General features: G+C 34.5%; 1 long non-coding RNA gene across 12 annotated transcripts in view; it reads right to left on the bottom strand.

The window, feature by feature from the left end:
* LOC106025441 (uncharacterized) overlaps positions 1 to 26,004 on the bottom strand; it is a 188,363-nt gene that overhangs the window by 142,885 nt on the left and 19,474 nt on the right. The window lies entirely within an intron of this gene.

Below are 26,004 nucleotides of genomic sequence, written 5' to 3'. Positions count from 1 at the left end.
AGCACAATAAAATCTATATTAGTATCATATTATGACATTTGCTCTATTTCATATGAGTAAATGTAAACATAGTATGTAGAAGACTCTCTTACATCCTTTTCATAGATAGTGAACATTTAGTGATATGTAGTATACACTCAAATATTTCAAAATTAACCATTTTTGAAATTTTTAAAATTCAAACAATATGCTAAAATAATGGAACATGCATATGTGCAAAAGTTTAGGTTATTTCAAGTGGTTGTTTGCACAGTTAGCTAAGTAGTTAACAGCAGCTGTATTTTATGTGAGCTGTAAGTATCCAGTCCTGTCGATGCACTTTGAGTAATGTGTACTGAAAATAATTGCTGCCATGTTGATCATTATTTCAACATCACATGTTATTATACTGGCAGATTAAAAGCTATAAACTATTCCTAAGGACATTTGTACTGATAGTTTTCATAGCATCCTGCAAAAATACAACAAAAGTCACTGAAAGATTCTCCTTTTCTAGGCCAGAAAAATTAAGCTATTTCACAATATAAAAATCACAGTGCTATAATTCAAGCAACATGATATTTTGAGTTAATGATAATCCCTCTCAAGGGGGGGATAAATTACATAGTAGCAAGTACAGAAGGGACTTTTGCTGCAACAGCATTTGATGAACATAGAAGAGGAAATATGAATAATTGATAGTGACAAACAAGAAACTGAGCAAACAAGCTACTCTTAGACCTATTCTCTAATATTGCGAGAGCCATGCCTTCATTAACAATTGATCTGCCTCAGGAAAAAAAGAGGATAATTTTATGAGATTTATAATGCATCTGTAACATCTATATCACATACTTTAGCTTGAATTTCATTTAATATTGTTACAAGCTAAATAATAAATAATAAGAATAGGAAAATTCAAAACTTGTTAACATTGAAAACCTAGTAGAAGTAAGAAAAAATTTTCTTAATCCAGATGCAATATTCTGTGGCATGTCTCAGTTTTGGCTTTATTCTTACAAGACAAAATATTTTTCAGTTGGTCAAATGACACTATTTTCATGAAAATATAATTATTCTATAAATTACCACCATAATTCAATTCTATTTTCAGTGATGAATGAAATGTAAAATTCACGAAAAATACATCTACCTACCAATATGAATCTTCTTCCATTAAGTTATAATTATTTATAAATACACTGAACCTAAAATAGGTTTCCCTATGCTAGTATAAAGGAAAACATTCCTTTTGTTATGGCTGGCCCTTCAGTTGTTGAAAAACTTCAAGACCTATTCTTATTTTTAAATGTCTTATTTTCCCTTCTAACCATTAAAAATATTTCAACATGTGTTTTTCCCTGAGGTTGTACTACTCTTGAGAACTGGCAGTCTTTACTTAAGAAAAATTATATCATGTATGGAAAAGTTATAAACAAACTGTGATGTATTAATTTCACTTAAAGAACTAGAGAAAAGTGGGGTGGGAGAAAAAGATGTTTCTCCACACAGAGAATGCAAGTAACCCCACCAGACCTCTTTATTCACGAAAGGTAGTAAGTTTGAGAAAATACAGTTGTATCATTTTAAACCACTAAACATGTGATAATTTTTTTGTGAAGTATTAGAAAGGAATACAATTTCCTGTATTCTGATGTATAGTTATGAACAAAGAAATGCTATAAAGGATCATTTTATGAATTCTCAATGGCTCACCTAGACTATGACGGTAAAAGAGAGGGCCAAGTAGAGAGAGAGAGAGAGAGAGAGAGAGAGAAATTGGGGCATTGATTCCATAAAAACATATACATAAAGGAAACAACAATCTTAGTCTTACTAGAAATTTAAGAGATTTTCTTCCCTAGTTACTGTACTGTTAGTCAGTGCATGATATTCTTTGCATCAAGACACCTTACCTATCAATTTGCAACCAGAAATGTCAGAAAAATGAGTTATCTAAAGTGATATTTTCCCCAAAACCAATAAGAATAGGAAGTATCCTTGATTCACTCATGTCGTAGATCAAAGGAATATACAGTAAATGTGTTGCAAAGCGCTTTATACAGAACATAAAAATGTTCCATATCATATTTAAGGAGGAGAGTATACTATATAAAACTCTTAAGGGCAACTCAATTTAAGACATTGCATGCTGGCAGAAAATGTGATGCTTTAGAGTAAAAGACAAAGGAAAGATTCTTCTCATAGCAATAGCAGTAGCCAGAGTGTTAGCATTTTCTCATTGGTTCCCATCTTAGTTCCAAAATACTATACGTGGTTTGATTTTGTGTATGTCTTTTTGAGACAGGTTCTCACTATGCAGTCAGGCTGGCTTTGAGCTCACTTTGTAGCCCAGACTGGCCTTAAACTTGCAACGATCCTCCTGCTTCACCTCCCAAGTGTTGGGATTGCAGGCATGTGCCACCACACCTGGCTATATTGTATGATTTAAGTTTTTTAAAAAATATATTTCTTACAGGAAGCTGAGAGTCCAAATCAACTACTGGAAAATTTTCTTCCCAAATAGCCTTCCTTTCCTGGTTTGTAGAGGACTACATTCTTCCTGAGTCCTTACATGAAAGAAATCTATCCCTGGTTTTTCTTCCTGTTTTGATATAGACACCAGTAGATAGACACACACCAGTAGATACATACGTACATATATTACAATTTCCTTTTCAATGATTTGATATAACTATCCACTCTGTTCTCTGTATTTATGTCATTTTTCTTTATACCTGAGACCAGTTCATTCTACCTCTTGATTACAATGTAAATTTGTTGACTACCCTTAATTTTCACTGTTGAACCCTAATTAAATCCATCATCACCTCTAACAACTTTCTGATAAATACAAGGCACTTTTATTATGCCTTTCTAAATTCATTCTTGCCTTGGGAAATAGCCCAAATGAATTTTCTAAGAGAGAAAAACATTTTTATTATTCCTATCTTTGAAAACTTTAATCATTTCTCATTTGAAACTCAGTACCAGTTCCATCGCTGTTCTAATAAATTTAAGTCCTTTGCAAGAGCTATTTCTTCCCAATGACTGCCTCTCTTGCCCTTTATTTTGCCTCAGTCCCTTACTTTGTGTGCTTCAATCTCAATAGCTTTCCCTTAATTTACAGAGCCTGCAAGGTATAATGATAGCACATGTTTATGTCAATCTAAATTATAGGCAGATTCTCCAAAGAATAATTATATTTATTTGGAAATGGCAGCACATTGCAAGGGAAACACATGTATATTATTAAACTATGAGGGTATTCAAAGGAATTGAAGCAAGGGATGATTTTTGAAGATTGAATGAAGAGGATTAAATATGATGTTTAACAATAATCCTTGGCTGAAATCATTAATGGATGCTTTATGTATCTACTGGTGTGTGTCTATCTACTGGTGTCTATATCAAAACAGGAAGAAAAACCAGGGATATATTTCTGTCATGTAAGGACTCAGGAAGAATGTAGTCCTCTACAAACCAGGAAAGGATGAAAGTAGTCTGATGTGGAACATTATACACAGAAGTTACGCATAAGGCTGGGGTGGCTTTTGTGTAAGATTGTGATCTGGCAGTCTTTGATGATAATTGTCAGGTAATCATGTAAGAGAAATCACCCCATCATGACTTCCTTGTGCTATGGAGACACAAGTGACTCCATTTTGAATCTGACAACTTTTTCACTTACATAGTTCATATTATATGCAGGCCCTTCCTGCCAAGGAAAGGCTATATACATGTCCCTAATACAACAGAAGCATTTTGCAACATTCATAGAAGTAATGTTTTCCAACACTCATAGTGAAGAAAACATGCATGTTTTGAAAGATTAAATAAACAGGTACATTTCCTCAGTAGTTTTCATGTACATTAAAAAAACAGATAACATCAAAAAAGAAATAATTCCAAACATAAAAATTCAGTGATTCTCTGTATTAAACATCTCTTCCAGTATCATGAGGGTTTTTCAATATTAGCTTTCTTGTATTTAGGCTGATTAAATCTATTGTGAGGATATGTCTGGTGTCCTCTAAGATGTTTTGCCTCACCATGGGTCTCTAACTATTAGATATTAATAGACACCTCCACCCTGATCAGTTAAGACAATCAAAGATGTCTCTCTACTTGCTAAATGTTCCCTAGGTATAAAATCTTCCCCAATTTTGAAAGTATGGACATTTTCACTATATTGTTTCTTTCTTGCAAGATCAAGGGACACATTTTCATTTTCTGACATCCTTTTCAATCAGTTTTCAGAGTGCTTTAATTTTCAATGCAGAGGCCTTTTACTTCCTTCATGAGATTCTTTCCTAGGTATTTCAGCTTGCGGATGCTATTGTGAAAGATACTGTTTCACTAATTTCTCTCTCAGTAAGTTTGGTATTCATGCACAGGAAGGCTACTGATTTTTGAATGTTGACTTTTATTGAGTTATGCTACTGACTTTGGTTGTTAAATCTAGATTAGAAGCTTTGGTGGAGCTTTTGGATTCTTCTAGGCAGAGTATCATGTAATCTGCAATGAGAATTTAACTTCTTCCTTTCCTATTTTTGTTCCTTCTTTTCTCTTGTCTAATTAAATTGCTCTGGCTAAAGTTTCCAGAGCTATACTGGGTAAGAGTGGTGACTGTGGACATCTTTTATTCCTGATTTTATAGTAAAAGTTTTCAATGTTTGTCCCTTTAGTGTGATTTGGCTGTTGGTTTGTCATAGATGGCTTTTATCAGATTGAGATAAAGACCCCTATTCCAACTTTCTGTAGGGCTTTTATTATGAATGAGTGTTGGACTTTGTCAAAAGGTTTTTTTCTTGCATCTATTGAGAGTATCTTATAGTTTTGTCCTTGGATCTGTTAATATAGTATATAACATTTATTGATTTCTGTATGTTGAAACATCCTTGCATCCCTGGGATGAACCTTACTTGGTCATGGTTTATAATCTTGATGATTTACTACATTATATTTGCCAGGATCTATTAAGGATTTTTTCATTTATGCTCCTTAGAAATATTGGCCTGTAATACTCTTTCTTACTTGGTCCCTTCTCTTGTTCTGGTATCAGGGTAATTTCTATTTCAAAGAATATATTTGGGAGTATAAATTCCCTTTCAATGTCACCAAAGACTTTTAGCAATACTTAATATAATTTCTTATAGAATTCAGCCGTGAATCTGTCAGGGCCTGGGCTTTTCCTTATTTTGTAGGTTTTAAATTACATCTTCAACTTCATTGATTGATGTTGGCTTATTTAAAATTTGTATAATTTCTTGATTCAACTTTGGTAATGCATATGTATCTAGGAATCTACCCATTTCTTCTGCATTATTGAAACACACATTCTCAAAGTAGGTATATGGGATCTGGATTTCTCTAGGAACTGTTGTGGTTTTAACCTTCTTAATCCTAATTGCATGGATTTCTTTCCTTTGATAAATTTGGCTAAAGATTTGTCAATCTTATTTAATCTTTCAAAGAAGCAACTCTTCATGTGATTCTTTGTATTGTTTTCTTAGTCTGCATTGCTTTAATTTCTTCTCTGATCTTTATAATTTTCTCTTTTCTAGTACATTGAGGTTCAACATTAGGTTATTTGAGCTTGTTTTGTTTTGTTGGAAATGCTATAAATTTCACTCACAGGACTGTTTTTATTGTGTCCTATAAGTTCTTATACATTGTATTAGCATTATCACTTAACTGTAAACGTTTAATTTCTTCTACAACCCACTGGTTTCTCAGGAGAGTGTTATGTAATTTCCATGTGTATACGAAGTTCTTGTGGTTTTGTATACCATTGATTTCCAATTTCATTGTACTCTGGTCTAATAATATGCATGATATACTTCCAATTCCTTCGAATTTACTTAAGCATGTTTTGTGAGCTACTATGTGGTCTATTGTGGAGAATGTCCTGTGTGCAGCTGAGAAGAATATGGACTCATGTATGTGGGGTGGAACATTCTGTATATATCTACTAAGTCCATTTGTTCAAAAGTTCAGTTCAGTGCTAAAATTTCAGTTTTGATTTTTTGTCTAGTTGATTTATCTAGTTGTGACAGTGGGGTACTGCAATAACCCAATACAATTCTATTCAAGCATATTTGGTTTTTCATGTCCATTAATATTTGTTTTATGTAGTTGTATGCACTAGTATTTGTTGCATATATGATTTTTATCTCTTCCTCTTGGATTGTTCTCTTTACAAGGGTATAGTAATTTTCATCAGTCTTACCTTGAAATCCAGTTTGTCTGCAAATATAATAGCTACCCCTAATTTTTTTTGAGTTTCTGTCACATGGAGTATAGTTTTGCATCATTTGACTTCCAGTCTATGAATTTATTCATCAATTAAATATATTTCTTGTATGCAGTATATTGTTGGATCTTGTTTCTTGATTCATTCTGGCAGTCTGTTCTTTTGACTGGTGAATTGAGACCATTAATATTGATGGTTAAAACCGAAATGTACTGACTTATTCTTGCCATCTTATTTTTCTGTTGTTGGCTCACTGTTTTCCCATTTGTTTAATTCTTTGCCTTGCTTAGTGGATTTCTTCTGTTTGGGCTCATGGAGTTATAGTCCTTGTTATCTTTTTCCTGAATGTGCTTCAGAACATTTTGGAATGCTGATTGGGTGTTCATAAATTTCCTCAGGTGTTCTTTGTCACGGAAGTATCTTATGTCTGCATCAATTTTGAAAGATACCCTGCAGGATACAACAATGTGGGTTGAAGATTGATTTCTTTTAGGACTTGAATTTCACTTCACGCTCTCCTTTATTTGAAGGTTTGTGTTGAGAAGTCAGCAGTGATGCTGAGGGGCTTCCTTTATAAGTGACTTGTTTCTTTTCTCTAACAGCCTTTAATATTATGTTCTTGTGTAGAATTTCTGGAATGTTAACTACCATATGCCTTACTATAGAGTTTTTTTTTTTATTATGGCAAATTGGAGTGCCATATGCCTCACTTATCTATAAGTCAAATTCTTTTTCCCAGGGATTTAGTTCAGCTGCATAAGCACCTACTTGGCAAGTATGAGGTCGCAAGTTTGACCCATGGTACCAAAAAAAAAAAAAAATTCATTTTCCCTACCAGGGAAATTTTTTGCAATGATGTCTGTGAACAGATTTTACTAAATATAAAAATATAAAAAGCTATCTCCTGCTTTTTAATTAACTTCAATCTATCTTATTTATTCTTCTTTTTTATCAACTAGCAGCTGCTGGATTTATCATGGTTCCTTGCTATTGTTAAGGACTCTGTTTTCATGATCACTAACCGCAAGCCCCTGTCTTCTTTATCTGAGATTCTGCCCTCACATTGGTTTGTTCTACTGAGGATATTTGCAATGGAAGTTTTAATCTCCTGGATTTGACTCTCATTTTTATAGATTTCATTTCTTTCCTATGTTGGGCATTCATGGTTTCTATCATTCTCCTAAAATCCTCTATTTTTTGTCTCTATCTACTCTAGAGTCACTAACCATGTATCTCTGTAGTTTTCTTAGAAATTATTTTTTATGTGATTTTTTTCTAGAGCCTTGTTCATTTGCTTTGTTCATTTGCATTTACTATTTGAGAACAGCCAGGTGAATGGCTTTTAAATGTTTCCACCTCATTGCCTCCTGGGTTTTCCTTTGGTGAACTCTGGGGTTGCATCTCATTTTCTGTGGTTTTTTTTTTTTCTTTTGTTTAGTTTGTTGGTTGTTGCTTGCAAGTTGCCTGTGGTGAGTAGTTTTATTTCTAGCATTTAGAACCATTATTAAATGATTACTTCTCAGAGGCATCTTTCTGATGTAGCTGAATTTTGGCTTTTGAATCTGTTGCAAGATTCTACCTCTGCAATTTATTGTAGATGAGAAGTTTCTGCCTATATGGCCCAGCGCTATTTATTTGGCATTTGCCCACAGTATTTTCTATGCCCCTTAGACAATCTCAATCTTCATATACCAGGAGGACCATCTGGTTAGAACAATTACGTCACTTTGACTAAAGTAGTTTAATCATCAATAACAATAGCATCAAACCCAGGCTAGAAAATGACAAATTGTGGTAAGCATTAATTTGACATCTTTAACCATATGAACTTAATTTATGGTTATATTACAAAATCTAAAACAAATCAGAAAATTGTATGTGGCAAATAAGCCCTCATATGCCAATTTTACCTTCTGAGGAGAAAATTTCAAAAACATTAGGAGGAAATAGAGAAATAGAAGAGAAAGAATAAGGCTGGAAAACAAAAGAGGATCATGCAAAGTTGGGGGAATTAGTGCAGAAGACAGGAAGGAGAGAGAGAAGGAAAAATACAAGGAAGAACAAAACAGAATGATGATCACAATGAAAGAGAGAAAAAAATGTCCATGGATTAGTTGACACATTGTGTCAACTTGAGGAGTTTAGAAGCTTAACTTAGTGACTCAACTGGGAGTCAGGATCCTCACTTTGTAAACACCCTGAGTCTGTCCAAGAAGAGCATATGGAGAGGCTGTGAGTGCCACACTCATCCTAGGGTGGGTAGTCTACATACAATACACTGGAGAAAAGAGGCTCACACCACCCCATTTTTGCTCTGTTGCTTTTGCTGTGGAAGGTTGTCCTTCTGCCATGCCACCCTGCCTTGGAGCCAGAAAATTATGGACTGAAACCTCCACAAACTGTGAGCTACATAAACCTTTCCTTGTTTAACTTTGAGTTTTGGGTATTTTGTCTCAGCAATGAGAGAAAAGTAACTAACATAGCCCATTTCAATGTTTGTCTTTGCTGTCCCTGGTAGATAATGTATGGAGAGAGTTGATCTATGTTGATTTATCCCAACAAGCCAGCAATAATTTTTCATCAGGGTAATGGATAATCTCAACAAGCCTGCACCTTTATTTCCCCTGAAGTTCAAGCTGGCTTTTGACTGAGAGATTGGAACAAGACGTCTTCAGCTATAGGTATCAGTGCATCTTCCGTGGGCTTGAACTGAGCTGGGATCCAGTAGATGGAGCCAGCAGCTGTAAGATAGCTCCTGGTCAATTGCCCTTTCAGGCGGAACAGCCAAATCCACACCACTCACCATCCAGCACACTCCATGGTGTCTGCTGCTCCACTGCACTGCTGTCTCTCTCAGTCTCTGTGGAAGCCTCTGGGTTTACCAGCAGTCACCATGTGTCCACAGGTTCGAATCTCTCCTGCCGTGCTGCAAGTCTCACCTCAAGGAGAATAAGCCACTAGCCTACTTCTTCACTGATGCTTCTCTCTTCACCCTCCCGATGGGCTTCAGCTCTCTTTTCTGAGCCTCCTTGTGTCCAGGGCACCCATTCCTCTCCTTCTTCTTCTTTTCTTTATGTTACTATATTCCAGTGTTGAGACACTGAATTTTAAAAGGCTCTTCCTCTGCTGTTCACCACTACCTCATCTTCCCAGAAGTCCAAGTAAGTATTGCTTAAAATTAGTGTTCTTTGATCCAAAACAAATCACAGGAAATTCTGCTTTAGAAGAAGATACAGATACAATTTTCCTTGGGCCTGTAACATGGAAATTTCATGACTCAAAAATATGTCCTTTAGTCACGACAGTTGATATTTTGAAAACAGTTTTGATGAAGAACATCATTCGTCAAGTAATTGTTTGTACTTAGTAGTCATTTTTTTCACTTTTATAACTGAGTAATAAATTATAATTATAAAAGTGAAATATTTCACTTTGGCAGTTCTTCTGGCAACGATTTAATAAAGTTGAACTTTTGAGACATTGGTGGAAATGTTAAAGGACTTCTGAAACTCTTATCTTTAAAATAATGGAAACTCTCTCAAAAATGATTAATGCAGGGCCAGTGGTTTAGCTGAGTGGCATGAGCACTTGCTTGGCAAGCATGAGGTCATGAGTTTGATCCCCAGTACAAAAAAAAAAAAAAAAGATTAATGCAAATTTTTTAGAACTCTGAGAATTAATGAAAGAATTTAATTAAAGAAAACAGACAGATCTCAGTAAGAATAGCATGCTGTATAATAACCCTGAAAACTAACCTCAAATATAATAAAAGCCTAAGGCCTAGAAGCCACTTCCATTACAGAATATGCTTAGAGCTACTGAAAATATCACTATTGGTTGTTTCTAGTCATTCTCCAGAAAACACACTTGAATATCTGTCATTATTTTTACAAATTCAGAATTTACCAAAGCAAACAGACTTATACTGGGCTTTGTTTGCAATAATTTAACACTAGAGGAGTATGAGAAAGTGATAAGAATTTGAGCAAAGAAAATACTGTAAAAATGTTAAAGGAAAAATTGGGAAATGATATGACCTTCATGGAATTTGCAAAGCTCCAATATAGTTCTGTGAATTTACAAGGCTGCTTGCAAGCACAGGATTGTGAGTATCACAAGTCTGTACACCATTCCCAAGCCTTTGATTGATCTTGAGGCTTTGTATAAGCTGGAAGAGAAAAGTTACAAAGTACCTGCATGTCATAAGGCCATTCAAACAGAACTCCTCAAGAAAGACTGTGCAATCTGATTCCAGACATCTAGAGAAATTTCTATTCAATCATGAACTAACCACTAAATGATCAGAAACATCAGTGTGGAGAGAGACAGAAACAGAGACAGAGGCAGAGACAGACTGTACTGATTTAGTACAGGAAAGTAAGTGAATGAGCAAATAGCAGCAGTTCCAACCCAACAAGTACCAACAGGGATAGCAAAAATAGCAATAATGTTAAACCCAGTATGAAAGGAAAAATATGACACCCAAAGTTGCTGAATTGTTATTTTAAATGTCTAGGTATCAACAAAAATTTATGATACGTGGAAAAAAACAAGAAAATATTGTCTATACACAGAAAAACAAAACAAACAGTTCCTGGAAAATGTCCTCAGTGAAACCCAGATTTCTTATATACTAGACAGATATTTAAAATATGTTCAATATTCTCTCTTGATAATGAAATACAAATATATTCAGCATAGCTATCTTAAATGTTGCTCAAAGTAAATGGTAACCATATGAAGAATTAACAAAATTATTAGAAGTTCTCATCATCTAAGAAATGTCAATAAATAAATGTAAACTTTATATGGATTTTAAAAGAAATTCTGAACTTGAAAATTATAAACACTAAAATTAAAATGAAAAAAATTATTATAGTGGCTCAATAATTTGAACTTGTAGAAAAAGTTATTCAGGAACTTGAAGTTAGATCAACTGGGATTATCTAATCTGGAGAATAGGGAAAAAAGAGGAAGAAAAAGCAGAAGAAGGATAAAAAAAAAGAGGTGGAGGAGCAGGAGAAATGGAATGAGAAAGTGAAGGAAAGGCCTGATGGGAGTCTCAGACACGTGGGAAGTGATCTAGTGCGCCAATCAGTGAGTAACAGGTATTTCAGAAAAGGAGGAAAGAGGAAAAAAGAACGGGAAGAATATTTGGATAAACAATGCCTGAAATTTTCCTAAATTTGATGAATAATATAAAATTCTATATCTCAAATGATCAATTAGCTCTAAATAGTTTAAAATCAATGAGAGTCAAATCAATTCACCATGATCAAACTGTTAATAAGTAAAAGAAAAAAAAAAGAAAATCTTGAAAGCAGCAAGACAGAAGAGTACATCAATACAAGGAATCTCTAATATTGGCTTTTAGACTTCCCGACTCATCCTGTACTACTTTTTGTGTGAAACATTTTTAGTGCTGTATTTTAATTCCTTGTAATTGCCAATCAATCATTCAAAACTTTCACACCCAAAAGGCAGTGTAATTACATTGTAAAGTGCTAGATGGCAAAGACTCTACTGCATCCTGGAAACTAACTTTCAGACTCTAAGGACTATTTAAGATATTCTCAAATTTAATGAATTTACTATAACATCTGCAATACAAGGAACACTCCGGGGAGTCTCAATGTTGATATGAAAGGACAGTAGTAACTTGAATCTGTGAGGAGAAGGAATAGTATAATCACTGATAAATCTAAAGGAATAAATATTGAACAGTGCACTGTACAAATGCGTTTTCTGCTTATGACATCTCTGCTTTTCCAATGAGCTAAAAGATAAGTCCATGAAGGAATAATTTTAAATCTGTATAAGAATATATAATGTAAGATATGTAATTTATATAGCACAATATCATAAAGGAGTGGGGAGAAAAAGGAGATATTTAGACACAAAAGTTTTGTGTATTATTAAAATTAAGTCAGTGTTAGATCAAACTCGATGCTATAAATAGAAATGTTACTTGTGATTTCCAGGATAGCCACAGAGAAAACATATAAAAAATAAATATTAGAAGAAATTCCCAGGAATTAAAATACAGCACTAAAATATTTCACCCAATAAAGAAGTATAGGATGAGTAGGGAAGTTTAAAAGCCTTAATACCTAGAGCAATTAGTAGAATGGTAAACATAAATACTATCTTATCAGTGCAGTGAAATGTAAATAATTTTTTCTTTTTTAGTTGTACATCAGAGAAAAACAAATTAAAATTAGCAGTGAAACATGACTACCACCATGAGAATGATTGGACTTGGAAAGACTAACAATAACAATTGTTTTCAAGGATATAACATAAATGACATTAATATCTTTAATGTGAGAATTACCAGTTATACAACTACTTTGAAAAATATGTCTGCCAATATCGGTTAATACTAAGTACCTGTAGTCTACGATGATGCAGTCTAGTCTTGGGTATATATTCACAGAGATGCATGTTTACAGCCAGCAGAAAACCTATATGTGAATATTCATAAATGCTCTAGTCGTAATACTCTTCAATAGGAAACAACTCAAATCTCCATTAAAATTAAAAAGAATAAACACTGTGGTATTGGTATATAACAAAATACCATGCGGCAACAAGATGGAAAATTTCACAAATATGACGAGCAAAAGAAGCTACATTGAAAATTGCATATTATATGAAGCAATTTATAAAGGTTACTAACAAAACTGATTTAAGGTAATAGAAATAAGAAGAGGAATAATTTGTAGGTAGTAATTGATTTAAAGATCATAAAGTAGAATTCTTGGGTACTGGAAGTGTTTTATATCATATCAATATATGGTGTTTACACATGTATCTATACATTACAAGTGTGTAATATTCTCATGGTAGTGTATATTTATTATACCTTAATAAAGCTATTAATGATGACAAGCAAGCCTTTAGGTTCCTGAAAACAACCACAATCTCCAGGTGGCTACAACTGCAATGTCATTTTACCCCTCTCTTAGTTTCTTCTAACTTTGTTTTTGGTTCCTAGAAATTCTCTTTAATATCTTGAAAACTTAATCTTGCATTCAAGAGAATAATTATTAAATTTTACCCACAGACATTTCATGTTACAATCATTCTGAGGATATCTAATCATTTAATTGTTTTTGATCCAGGAAATTTCATAAATTTGCCTGAGAGTCATAATACTTAGGATTATGCTAATGTAACTGGGGAATCCAAAATAATTTTTCTCCTTTTTCTAAAGCGTTCCAGAGAAAATTAGAAATGACTTCAAATTATGAGCAAAATGAAAAAAAAAAAGAAAATACAAAAGCACTCAGCAACAGCTGGGTGTGGTGACATGCCCTTTTTAATCCCAGCTCTTGATAGGCTGATGCAGGAGGACTGCCATGAGTTTGCAGGAGGACTGCCATGAGTTTGAGTAGCAAGACCCTGTCTCAACCCCTACCATCTCTCAAAGAAAAAAGAAGTTCAAGAACAAATTCAGTCAGGGCTATGTTTGTAAATTTACATAATATTTTAATCCCTTTATATTAGAGTAAATGTTAAGAAAGATTATTGTTCTACTGCACTGTAATTACATTTTACTAACAATACAAAACCACCTGACAATGTAGATGTATCATAAACAGGTTAATCTTTAGAGTTTATCAGTTTATCTTTAACTGTTTATCTTTAGAGGAATGGTTTGAAATAAAGGATGTAATAAGTTTTCTTTTTCTTAAACTAACTTCTTAGAAACTTTCATCAGTTTTCTTTTCAATAAACAGAAATAAGTATAGTAATTTTTCTGTTATTCATTACTTGGAGAACATACTCTACTTACAACCGATCCCACACCAGAAATGAACTGAAATATCTCAAGTATGTTTCCTAAAATTAAAAAAATGGCATTTTCTCTTATCCTCCCTTATACAGGCCTTTAATCAATCAACAAATAATGGTTTAGCATATAAAATATATTCCCAACTACCAATTACCCTTCATTTCTATCACTTTTGCATTAGCCCAAGCCACTGTATCTGTCACAGTTGCCTACTAGTGGTATAAGGATTCCCTTTCTATTCCCTGCAGTGTATCCTCCAAGTTACACTTTTAAACTCCAAGTTAGGTCAAGCTTCTGTCTCCACTACACAGGTTTTTCTCCAGGTTCTTCAGAATTCCCTTTGCACTTGGCAGGAAAGGCCGACTCCCAGGCACTCCCACGGACCAAGCTTGCCCAGCCTGGCCCCTGCTTTCCTGTCCACGTCCACCGCGTTCCTAAACTCACAAGGCTTTAACTCCACCAACCCTTTTTCTGTTCTTGCCCCCAAGGAGTCCATTCTTTCCTTTGGGCTCTTCTGTTGTTTGTCTTCACCTGAAATGCTCCTCTGATCCAAACCCAGGTACATCTGTTTTAGAAACCAGCTTAAATGTTTCCCTCCTGGGAGGCCTATCCAGGTGGGCCTACTTAAAGTAATCCCCTGCTCTAGTCATCACTCTAGTCCCCTGCTCCGCCACATTAAGATTTTATCTCACCATTTACTGTTGTCCAAGATTATTGTAACTTAATCCACATGTTCCTCTTCATTGATAAATGTGACCCAAGGAAGTTCAGTTCTTATTTGCTTCCAGGTGTCTTGATCCCTTGATCTTTAGATGACCTGACCTCGAGTAGTCAAAAAGAAAAAAAAAGACAAAGCAAACAAAAAACCCTTAAGTGGAGCTTTTCAGAGTCCTGGACTCAGTGTGGTTTCAGGACTGTTGCTATGCAAAGTTCAGTGTCTGCTCACACATGTATAATGTAGCGGAGAGATCCAGGAAGGGTTTTCCCACAGTGTTGTATTCATATCACTCATCTGGGCTATGCTCTGCTAGTTTTGTTTGCTCCACAAAACAAAATTATCTACTTTCTAAATCAGACAATTAGCAATCAGTCACAAAAGGATGGCCACCAGTGGTAAAATACTTGGTAACCAGCTTTCTTTGGAAAAAGTTCTCATTTGTATGCAACTTTTTCCAGCTCCTCTAGAGGAAATACTCGCACTATGGCCAATTTCAAGTTATCAAGTGACTGCTTACAGAGTCAGGAGGAGTGTGAACCTTTGTCCTCTCTAGCTCACCAAAGCTGGCTCCAGTTCACCACTGACATTTACCATGTGCCAATAATTATATGATGCAGTTCACATTCAGTCTCGCCTCTCTTACACAGCCCTACACATCTGATCTGCTAGTCACATTTCAGAGACGGGGGAAATAACCTTGGGCAGCTTGCTAAAGAGTACACAGCTTAAAAAGAACTGCAGTATAACTAGAGTTCAAGCTCAACTGTCACTGACTCTAGAGACCGCAGCTTCCATTTGTATCAGGAAGTGGCAGTCGACAAAACCAACCAAACAACAAATAATAAAGCAGTAAATCAAAGCATATGACCTTTCTTAAACATCATATTGCTTTCTAAAATCATTTTCTGAATATCCTGGTTGTCCAAAATATGGAGATGTTATTTCCAGCACAAAGACAACAGTAACATTCTAGATATCAGGGTTCACTAGACAGACATTGAAAGAAAAAAATGACACAAGTTGATTCTAAGTGATAATCTTTGGAAATTGCTCTGTATTTTAATCCATAGACCCCATTTTCTCAGCTTAAAAATGATCTAATCATTGAGTATGTGATCTCACCTAACTGAATAAGACATTCAGTGTCTCTGTTCATCTCCTTTTCTGGGTAAATGTAGATTATCACAAGCATTAAAGAAAGGAACTTGAAAAATGCTTACAAAAGTTTAAAATCATGCAGAGGAATTAATTAATGAATATGATGATAGTGGAGTTTATCTTTATCGATGGTACATCAGGGACTTAAAAGTACAGAGCACCTTTCAGTTTCAGAATATACTCCCAGGTTACAGATTTTATGAGAATTAATAAACTGATTTTAAAAAACAGCTTACGTGCTCCTACTTGATAAGTTTTTATTTGCCCTAAAGTAAACAGTGTGGCTGTAATCCTGTGGTTATTGATATGTAACAGCTGGTTCTACCTTACAGAAGTCTGTAGAATGCACCCACAAAGACAAAGCAAAGAATTCTCCATGTGTATGTTCACTAGGAGCCAATGGCCTCCCACATATTACTTACTTGCATATATAAGATGAAAAGAAACATGATAGAATGCTCATCTATAAAATGCTATACCATAATAATTTAGTAAAAAGAAATTACTAAATTTTGCCTATCTTCAAAAATTCTTTATGCAATGGCTCCATCTTCTGGCTAATGAAGTATAAACATTTCAGGATTGCCAATGGAGTTAAATTTTAATCTTCCACAGATAAACTAAACTAACACGAGTCAAAAAAAAAAAAAAAGGTAATTTTTTACTCAAATATTCCATATATTTGACTATTTTTCCTTGTGAATTTTTCTTTCTTAATTGGTTGTCGATTTCATCTTTTTCATATGTGGCCAGATGGTGCTGTGAGTGTTTTGTCCTTTCTCTTTTCCCTGTCATGGTTCCCCAATCTTTCCTCTTGTACTTCTTCCCCGTGATCAAGCGTCCTGTTTCTGTTTCTGTTTCTGTCCCTGAGATTTAAGTAGATTTTCTATCTCTTCCCAATGATTCATTTTAATTTGCAAAAAGGTTTACAAAATTTTTCCTAAAATAACAATGAAGCTTTATGAATCGCTGCAATGATGTGCTAACAATGTTTAGTTCCTAGAGAAATATTGTCTAGCAGAAGGAAAGACTCCCCATAAATACAAATCCAGTGATGAGATTTTCCTAAGGTTTATGAGCTTAACTTAGGAGGGACAAAATCCATTGAAAAACAAAACAATATAATTAGGCTACAAAGTGAATACATACATACTTGAATGAAAAAGCAAAACTATGTATAAACTTACTTATTTCGCATGTCAATCTTGTGAAAATGTCTTAAGCTTCCTTTCCTTAGTTTATGTGATGTTCCTCTATCCAGCATAACATAATATATGTATTTTTCAGTTTCTAAACTATATGAAAACAGACCAATTCAGATAGTATTACAACCTTAGCAAATATGATACTAGTTCAATCTAACTGCGTATTAAAATATATAGTTAGGCTAACATTTACAAATTCAACTTGAAGCTTTTTAACAACTGTTGTTTTGCTTTTGGTTAAGAGAAGTAAAATCTTTTCTTGCAATAGGAAGCTAGTGACTTCAGTAGAAACTATTATTTTTACCTCATTTATGGAAATTATGACTTACTTTGTATGCTTTATAGTGTCACATTATAGGGTATTGTTCATAACATATGACTCAGATAGATAGATAGATAGATTCCATAGAATAAATTATATTCAAAGATGTTCCCTGAATAATTAAAAGAAAATGTTAGTGAACATTCATCAATTCCCTATTAAAAATGAGATTATCATGTACTACAAACATGCATAAAATTATATATATATATATTTCTAAAGATGCAGGAGGTGGGGAGAGTGGAGTGGAAGGGGTTTAAAAACAGAATTAAGAAATGTGATGTGCATGAACTTACTCCCCATGATGAATAAAATCATGTCCTACAAACATGCATCTATAAAAATAATTTTTAAAAGTAGCAGATAGCTGGAAATTTGTAATCCAATCATAGAATTTCTATGTTTAAAAAATGAAGAACTATCCTGCCACCTTGGTCAATTTTCTAAAAGTTTTAAACTTATACTAGTTTTATGTTATAAATATTGTTTAAAATTTTATTCATTCCAGTTATCTGTGAAAATGGAAAGATAAAAATCCATTACTTAAAAATAAACTCTTTAAAAGAATACATAAATAAAATATTAAAAGTTTCAACATTAAAATAATCACTGGTTCCCTTTTGAACCTCCAGGGACACAGTGTTTTCAGAGATCACTAACATCCTCATTTTCCGAAATCAAATATATGAGGAAAAGAAAAAATGGCCAAAGATTTTTATAGGAAAAGTAATTCAATAAATATTTATGGATTTCCTACTGTGTGTTAGGTAGTAGTGTAGGTACTAGAGAAAAATAGCAGTGAAGAAACCAGATATTCCATCTTTAATAATAATAGTAACAAAAATATCAATACCAACAGTTTGGTATCTCTGCATCAGACCCTGGAAAGTTTCTTAAACACATTTTATTGGGCCAAGTTCCTAGTAATTTCAAAGATGACATTGCTTGTCATATTTGGGGAATACACCTCATCACAGAAATATACATGTATTACTTCCTTCATATCTAGTGTATTAATTCTATAATTGCCAAAGCAATATGTTCATTGTAGAAATTTATAAAAAAGGAAAACAAAAAATGAAAAAAAATACAAAATCATATCCCCTTGGGATTAAAACATTATTGAGCCGAGCGTAGTGAGAAGTTCTCTGGGAGGCTGGGACTTGATCACAAATTCAAGCCCAGCCCGTGTAGCTCAATGACTTAGGGAGGCTGTGGCAAGACTGGATCACAGAATAAATAAAAATGTTGATTATGTAGCTCCGCATGAAGATTCATGTTCAATCACACTGCCATGAAAAATAGTAGATTGTGATGCATTTATTTTGATGTATTTCTTTATGCAGGTAAAACCTTTGCTTTAGTTTCCTGTGGTCTGGTTAAGAGCTATAGTGCTGAGTACTGTAATCTAAGAGAATGCATTTCTTAAAATTATCAGCTCAATGATGTATTGGGCTCATTAGATCTCTCTCTCTCTCTCTCTGTCTCTGTCTCTGTCTCTGTCTCTGTCTCTCTCTGTCTGTCTCTCTCTCTCTCTCTCTCTCTCTCCCTCTCCCTTGTTCTCTCTCCTCTACCTTTTGTGTTTCAACAGTAAGAAGATCGATGCTGATCAGAAGTTCCACCCCCCAGTGCTATGTGTGAAGATGATGTTATTTATTTTTGTAAAATAAATGGGAGAACAAAGCTCAATTTTTATGCTTTTTCACAACCGCAACAAAACAAATCCATGAGATACTCTTGCTTCCAAATATCAACTCTGCCAGGAGAAATATTCCAAAATAAAATGTTTACCGAAACCTAAATTACAAGCTGGTTTATGGAACCAGCCCTCAGACCATGATGACAGACTCCCATAAAATTCAAATTTCCATCAAAAGCAACCTCACATATATGTTCATGTACTGTTTCTATGATCACAGATAGAATGACTATGTGCACATACATTTGAAAATATTTCCATCAGGGATGGGGGCATGTACCAATTTCCCCACAAGAAATGTAAACATATATGTCTCATATGAAATAAGAAATATATACTTCATACATACATTGTATACAAGAAATTGCATGTATGGCTTATCTGAGAAATGCAAAACATAAATGAACAGCAAAATAATAGATACGTAATAGAAAATAGGGAGATTGATGTTTTGCAAAAGGGAAGGGAGAGGACTAAGAGGTGAAAAGAGGGGAGAGAGAAGAAAGAGAAAGGGGATTTAAAAAATAAATTAAAATGTGTTATGTGCATGTATCAGCTCCCCACAGGAATGTAAACATTGCATACCACAAATACATACTAATAAAAAAGAATTAAAAATTTTTAAGTTTGTGTACATACAAATTCATATAAATTCATTAAATTTCCTGAAGTATCTAAATACTAACATCTCCAGATGATGGACTAGGTATGTTTTCCTAGCTTTTTTTTTTGTATTTTTATGAGTTTTGTTTATGTCTGAATTTTTAAAAAATTAAATACAGGAGTTATTTTTATTGGCAATAAAAAGAGATATTTTCTATTTTATTCTTGAAAGCCATCTTTAGTGGGTTAACTCCACCAAAAACCTTCCTATGACCATAAAGTTGTGTGGAAGTCGAGATGGTGATAGATTCACAGACAGGAAAAACCCGTGCCTGTCATGGTGAAGGTGAATTTGTCACATATGTACCTCCTCCATATCTGGCATCTATCTTTCTAAAATGAGAGCAATATGAAAACATCTTCCTTTCCTCAGCTCACTTCAGAAACTTACATGCTTTCTTTGCCTGAATCAATGAATATTGAAAAGCTTTAGTCCAAACTTCACAGTGACTAAGTAAATAGCATCCTACACTGATTCATATCATATTCCTGAAAGTACTTGAAAACTATGCACTTTTAATCACTTAAAAAATAGTACCAAAGAGATCAGGCTTATAAGACATTTTTAAACTTAACCTTCAAATTGTAGAAAATACTCCTGTCTTGAAAGAAACCTTCAGTAAATAGACTTGATAATGTGTTACTGACCCAGGTGTGGTGATTACACACCTGTAATTCCAAGTACTTGGAAGACTGAATCCGGAAGGTCACAAGTTCCAGGACAACCTGGGCAACTTAACTAAACCTGTCCTAGTGGAAATTTTTAAATGAAATTTTAAAAAAGCAAATCAGAAATGTAGTTCAACACAAGAGCATTTGCTTGGCACATGTAAGTCTCAGTGCTGAATCTCCAATATTGCCAAAAATTGAGTAAGTTGCTGTGCTAATCTCTACTGATTGTTCGATGCTGGCACACCGCAAGTAAAACAAAATTTTAATTAATAGATAACATTACATGCTTTTATTGTGTGCAACATGAGATTTTAAACTGTAAACACTGTATACTGTAGAATGGTTAATCCTTTTATTTATTAATGTTAACTTTACATCAACTGTAGTTTTTGCTGTGAGAGCACATATCCACTGTCTTTACATTTTTCAAGAATGACACACGTTATTGTCCCTGTGACTCTTGATATTTTTCCTTCTTTCCAACAGTAATTATGTTTCCTTTGAGCAGCATTTGGTCATCCTGCCAGTCCTCCCATTCTCTGGAAACTATGATTCTATTTTCTACTTGGGTGATATCAACTTTGTGAGAGTTTATATGTGAACCAGATCATGTGTTATTGTTTTCTCATCTTGGCTTATTTCAATTAGTATAATATCTTCTGAGTTCATCCATGCTGTCCAAAACAGCAGGATTTCACTTTATTCTTGTGGCATAACACTATATTATTTTATGTATACACATCTTCTTTCCCATCCACCCATCAACAGATACCTTAGCTGATTCCACATCTTGGCTGTTGTGTACAGGGCTGTAATGAACATGGAAATGTAGATATCTCTCCAGCACATGGGTTTCATTTTCCCAGCATATATGCCTAATGGCAGCATTGCTAGATAATAGGTAGTTCTACTTCTAATGCTTTGAGGGGCTTCCATACCCATTTCCATAATGATTTACTAATTTACGTCCCCGCCTACAGTGTGCGAGAGTTCTCTACTGTTCACATCTTTTCCAGCACTTGCTATCTTCCAACTTTTTAAAAACAGACCTCCTAACTGGAGTGAGGAGACAGCACACCGTGGTTCTGATTTACATTTCCTTCACGGTTAGTGACCTTGAGGCTTTTTATTTCATTTAAACTATTGGCCATTTACATATCTTCTCCTAAGTGTCTATTTAAATCTTCCTAATATTTTAGTTTATGTATAGCCTTTTCTTTTCTCCCTTTCCTTCTTTGGTTTTTTTCCTCTCTATTGAGACGTTTGAGTTCTGGATATTAATTCCTGAGGGACAGGTATAAAATTTACAAAACTTTTTCTCATTTTGTACCTTCATCCTTTTTACTTCTTGTACAGCTTTTTAGTTTGATATACTTTCATTTGACAATTTGACTATTGCTTCTTTTTCTTTTGAGGTCTCATTCCAAAAAGATCCATGTCCAGACAAATGGCATGAAAAATTTAACATATATTTTTTCTAGCAATTTCATAAATCAGTCTTAGATGTATATTTTTATCTATTTTGGGTCAATTTTTGAATACAGTGAGAGGTAAGATCTAGTTTAGATTTTTGTTCTATGGATAGACACTTTTCTTACTAGCATTTTAAAAGGAATTATATTTTCCCTGATGTGTGTTCTTGGAAACTTTGTCAGAAAGCTATTGGCTATAAATGCATGACTTTCTTTCTGGACTTACTGTTTTCCTGTTTTGTTTTTTTTCTCTCTCTCTCTGTGTCTCTCTGTCTCTGCCTCTGTCTCTGTCTCTCTGTCTCTGATTCTCTGTCTCTATGTCTCTCTCTCTCTCTGTCTCTCTCTCTCTGTGTGTGTGTGTGTGTGTGTAGCATGTAGTTTTTAAAAAATTTTATTTAAAGAAAGACTAAACAAAACAGAAAACAGGTAGAAATAAGTAAACAGTAAGAAATCACTAGTTGATGGTTACATATTGTTCTCTTACAAATAGTTGTTCAAGATACAAGTGAAACATATAAAGTGGGGATTCAAACAGCGAGACTGCAAACAGTTCTGTTCAACTATGCAACAAAAACTTAGTAATACGGTTATCAATCCTATACACTTAAACATACATGCAGTTATCCATATCTTCATTTACGTTGAGATTAAACAAACCAAAGCAGGCTAAAATCACTTTGAACAAAGAATAATAGCATTGCTGGATTTCACATCATGACACTACGGGATCAGCACTGGGTACTATAGTGTCTCTTTTTCTTCAAAGTATTTGTTCATTTCATCATGCATTGTAAGATCAGTTCTCATATACTGTTTATAGGTTCTATGCATGCATGAGTCTTAACATGTATTTCTGTCTTTTCTGTATTAGAGGGAGAAACAAAACCAATCAAGACAAAACAAAACATATTCCTATAAACACATGAAATGAGAGAAACATATAAAATCACTGTACAAAGAGTTCTATCATGGTTACTGTGTTGTCTCTTGTTATCTTCAATAGAATTGGCTATATCCTCAAACATAGTATAATTGAATATAGCAATACACAAAAATATTAATAAACAAAATTTTGTAGATAGTGTAAAACTTCAAAAACAGGCAGTAATCAAGCCAGAATGGGTATTGTAGTGAATCTTGTCATCTTCAGTGTAGTTGCCTATACTCTCAGACTTGATACTATCAATCAAAAGTTTTGAATACCATCTGTCAATACCAAACAGCAAACAAACAAACTAGATTTAACAAAAATCAGTCATGATAAAACAGTATAAGTTATGCAGGGCTCCAGATTAAGTTAATAGGAAATTAAAGATGATTACTGTAGTATATCCTGTTATTCTTTGGAAAGCTGTCTGTGCCCTCAGATCTAGTGCAAGTAGACAAACTGGGACAGAATAAAATCTATCTAAGCAGAGCGGTGCAAGTAATGTGGGTTTTAAATCTTCATACACTATTAGCAATATCCTCTGCCATCTTTTTTAAGACTATTCCTCCCCTTTCACTCTCCCATGGTACACTGTGCATTTTGGGGTCTCACCAGTACCCTCAGTTTTTAGATCGGGGGGGCAACCTGCTATTTACCTAAGTGGTTCCAAACCTTCTCCCTCCTGGACTTGATCTCTAGTTGTATTTTTTACGTATTAAAGCTTGTGTTTCCAATCTATCTACAGGGTTGAGTTGCCCCTGTCATGTAGAGCATTGTTTTCTCATATTTGATTTTCAACCCATAAACCCTTTTTCAGGTTATATTTTCTGTAAAGAGCAACCCTACCTCCTTATCTACTCTGCCTGTGTTTCTTTCTTTCTTTTTTTTTTTTTTAGTGTATCAAGGCCATCTATATTAGAGATTATAGTCAACCTTCTCTGCCTCATTTCTGTTGTGCTCTTTTTCTGCCATTAGTTGTCTGCTTTTCTTCTTCATTCCACTTCTGCTCCATTCATTGAGGCTTCTCTGCCACTACTTCTGGAATCCTGGTACTTTTCTCTCTGCATAGAATGTCCTTCCGTATTCTCTGTAGAGTTGGATTGGTGGTCACGAATTCCCCCAGTTCTTCTTTATTTTGGAAGGATCTCATTACTCCATTAATTTCTAGAGACAGTTTTTCAGAGTACATCATTCTGGGATGGAGGTTATTTTCTTTCAGAGTTTGGAATACTTCACTCCAAGCTCTTCTTGATTTGATGGTCTGTATCAAGAAATCTGCGGTGATTTTGGTGGGTCTTCTTTTATAGGTGATCTGTTTCTTTTCTCTGACAGCTTTTAATATTCTGTTCTTATACTGAATTCCTGGGATCTTTATTATATGCCTGGGTATAGCTCTGATTTGGTTGTAGGTGGCTGGAGTTCTGTATGCCTCATACATCTGAATATTATTTCCTTTTCCTGTGCTTTGAAAGTTTTCCTTAATTATTTCTGTGAATAGCCTTTGTAGTTCCTTTGTTTGTACCCCTGCTTCTTCATTCACATTCTTTATTCTCAAGTTATAGATCCTCTTGTTGTCTTCTAGCCTTTGTATTGTTACTGCCTATTTCCTTGTTATTTTTAAGAAAATTTTCCTTTCATGATCCTACATTGCAAACTTATCTTCCAGTTTGAATAATCTATTCTTAGTTTCTTTCAAACAGTTTTGCCAGCTTTCAATGGAGTTTTTTTTATTTCCCAGTAATCTCTTTGAACCTGCTTCATGTATTCTATGCTTTCTTTAAATTCTTCATCAAAAGTTTTTCTCCTTTTTTGTGTTCCTCTATTCTTCTGTCTGTGTCTTGAGAGGTGCTTACATTTCTTTTATTAATCTACTTATATCTTGCTTTACTTGGTTAACTATTTCACTTTAGAAATCATCTATGAGGTCCTAAAGATATCTCTTTATTGCCACTGATGCTATGGTATTGCATGTTTGCTGCCCTCAGTCTCTTTTGTATTTACCTTTCCTGGATCAATATTCTCAGGTTTGGGAGCTGGGGACTTTTTCTCATTGCTTCCTCTTCTCATATTTTTTGTTTCTTCCATACAGGCATATAGAAGAGGTCCCAGCCCCTTTTCTTGTTGGTTATGGTTCTTCTGAAGCACACTGGCTAGTTGATCCTGTCCACTCCAATGTGCTATTGATGTGCAAATAGGGGAGGCATATGTTAGCCCCTCCCCTCCAGGTCAGTCAACCTGCTGAGGCCTTAACTATGTTAGTGTGTGCCGCGTGTAGGGAATTGGTTTGAGACAACTTATTGGGTCTCACCCAGGGGCATAACTCAGGCCAAGCATGCCCCACCAATCTTGCCTGGGAAGGGAACAACTGACTAAAGTCATTGCTGTTCCTCTTTCTTGCCAGTCCTGCCTGATTCCAAAATGTTGTCCCCTTTCTGTGGAAGGGTTTTATTCTAGGCACTTACCACAGGTTGATGCAGGTTCCTTGCTGACTCCCTTCTCTATTGGACTTGCTGACCTCCAGCTTCAGTGTGACTGCAGTTTCAGTGAGTTGAAGTTGAAGGGAATACAGGTAGCTTGATGAGTTGTTGCTGCGTGAGTTCAGGCACTGCAACAAGAGCTCAGAATCTTTGCTGCCTCAATAAGAGCCCTGGGACTGCATATTTGACTGGTGCTTTTCACTTTAGCTTCTTACTGGGTCAAGAGGATCTATCTTCCTCTGTCCAGGACTCCCCACACTGTATTATTTCGTCATCTGAGTTGTCTTGTCTCAGGGAGACTCTGTATCCTGCTCTTATCTATCAGCCATCTTTCCCAGTCTGACCTGCAGTTTTGATTATTATAGCTCTTTGGTATACTTTAAAATCATCTAGTGTGATCCTTCTTGTTTTTCTTTTTTGTAGTCAAGATTGATTTAGGTATTCAGGGGTTTTTTTGATTTCACATAAATTTTAGAATTCTTTTTCTCTGTCTCTGTAAAGTCTATCACTGTTATGTTGATGAAATTGCAGTGAATCCATAGATTGCTTTGAGTAACACAGACATTTTAACACCATTAATCCTCCAATTAATGAGCATAAAATTTGTTTTCATGTATTTGTGTATTCTTTTTCTTTCAATCACTGATTTTAAAAATT

Source organism: Cavia porcellus, unplaced genomic scaffold, assembly GCF_034190915.1.
Source record: "Cavia porcellus strain 051 isolate PalLab524CR breed Dunkin Hartley unplaced genomic scaffold, mCavPor4.1 scaffold_12, whole genome shotgun sequence".
In the NCBI taxonomy this organism is placed as follows: domain Eukaryota; kingdom Metazoa; phylum Chordata; class Mammalia; order Rodentia; family Caviidae; genus Cavia; species Cavia porcellus.
Note: the sequence above shows the minus strand (reverse complement) of the source record. Positions and strands in the feature narration are given on the sequence as shown.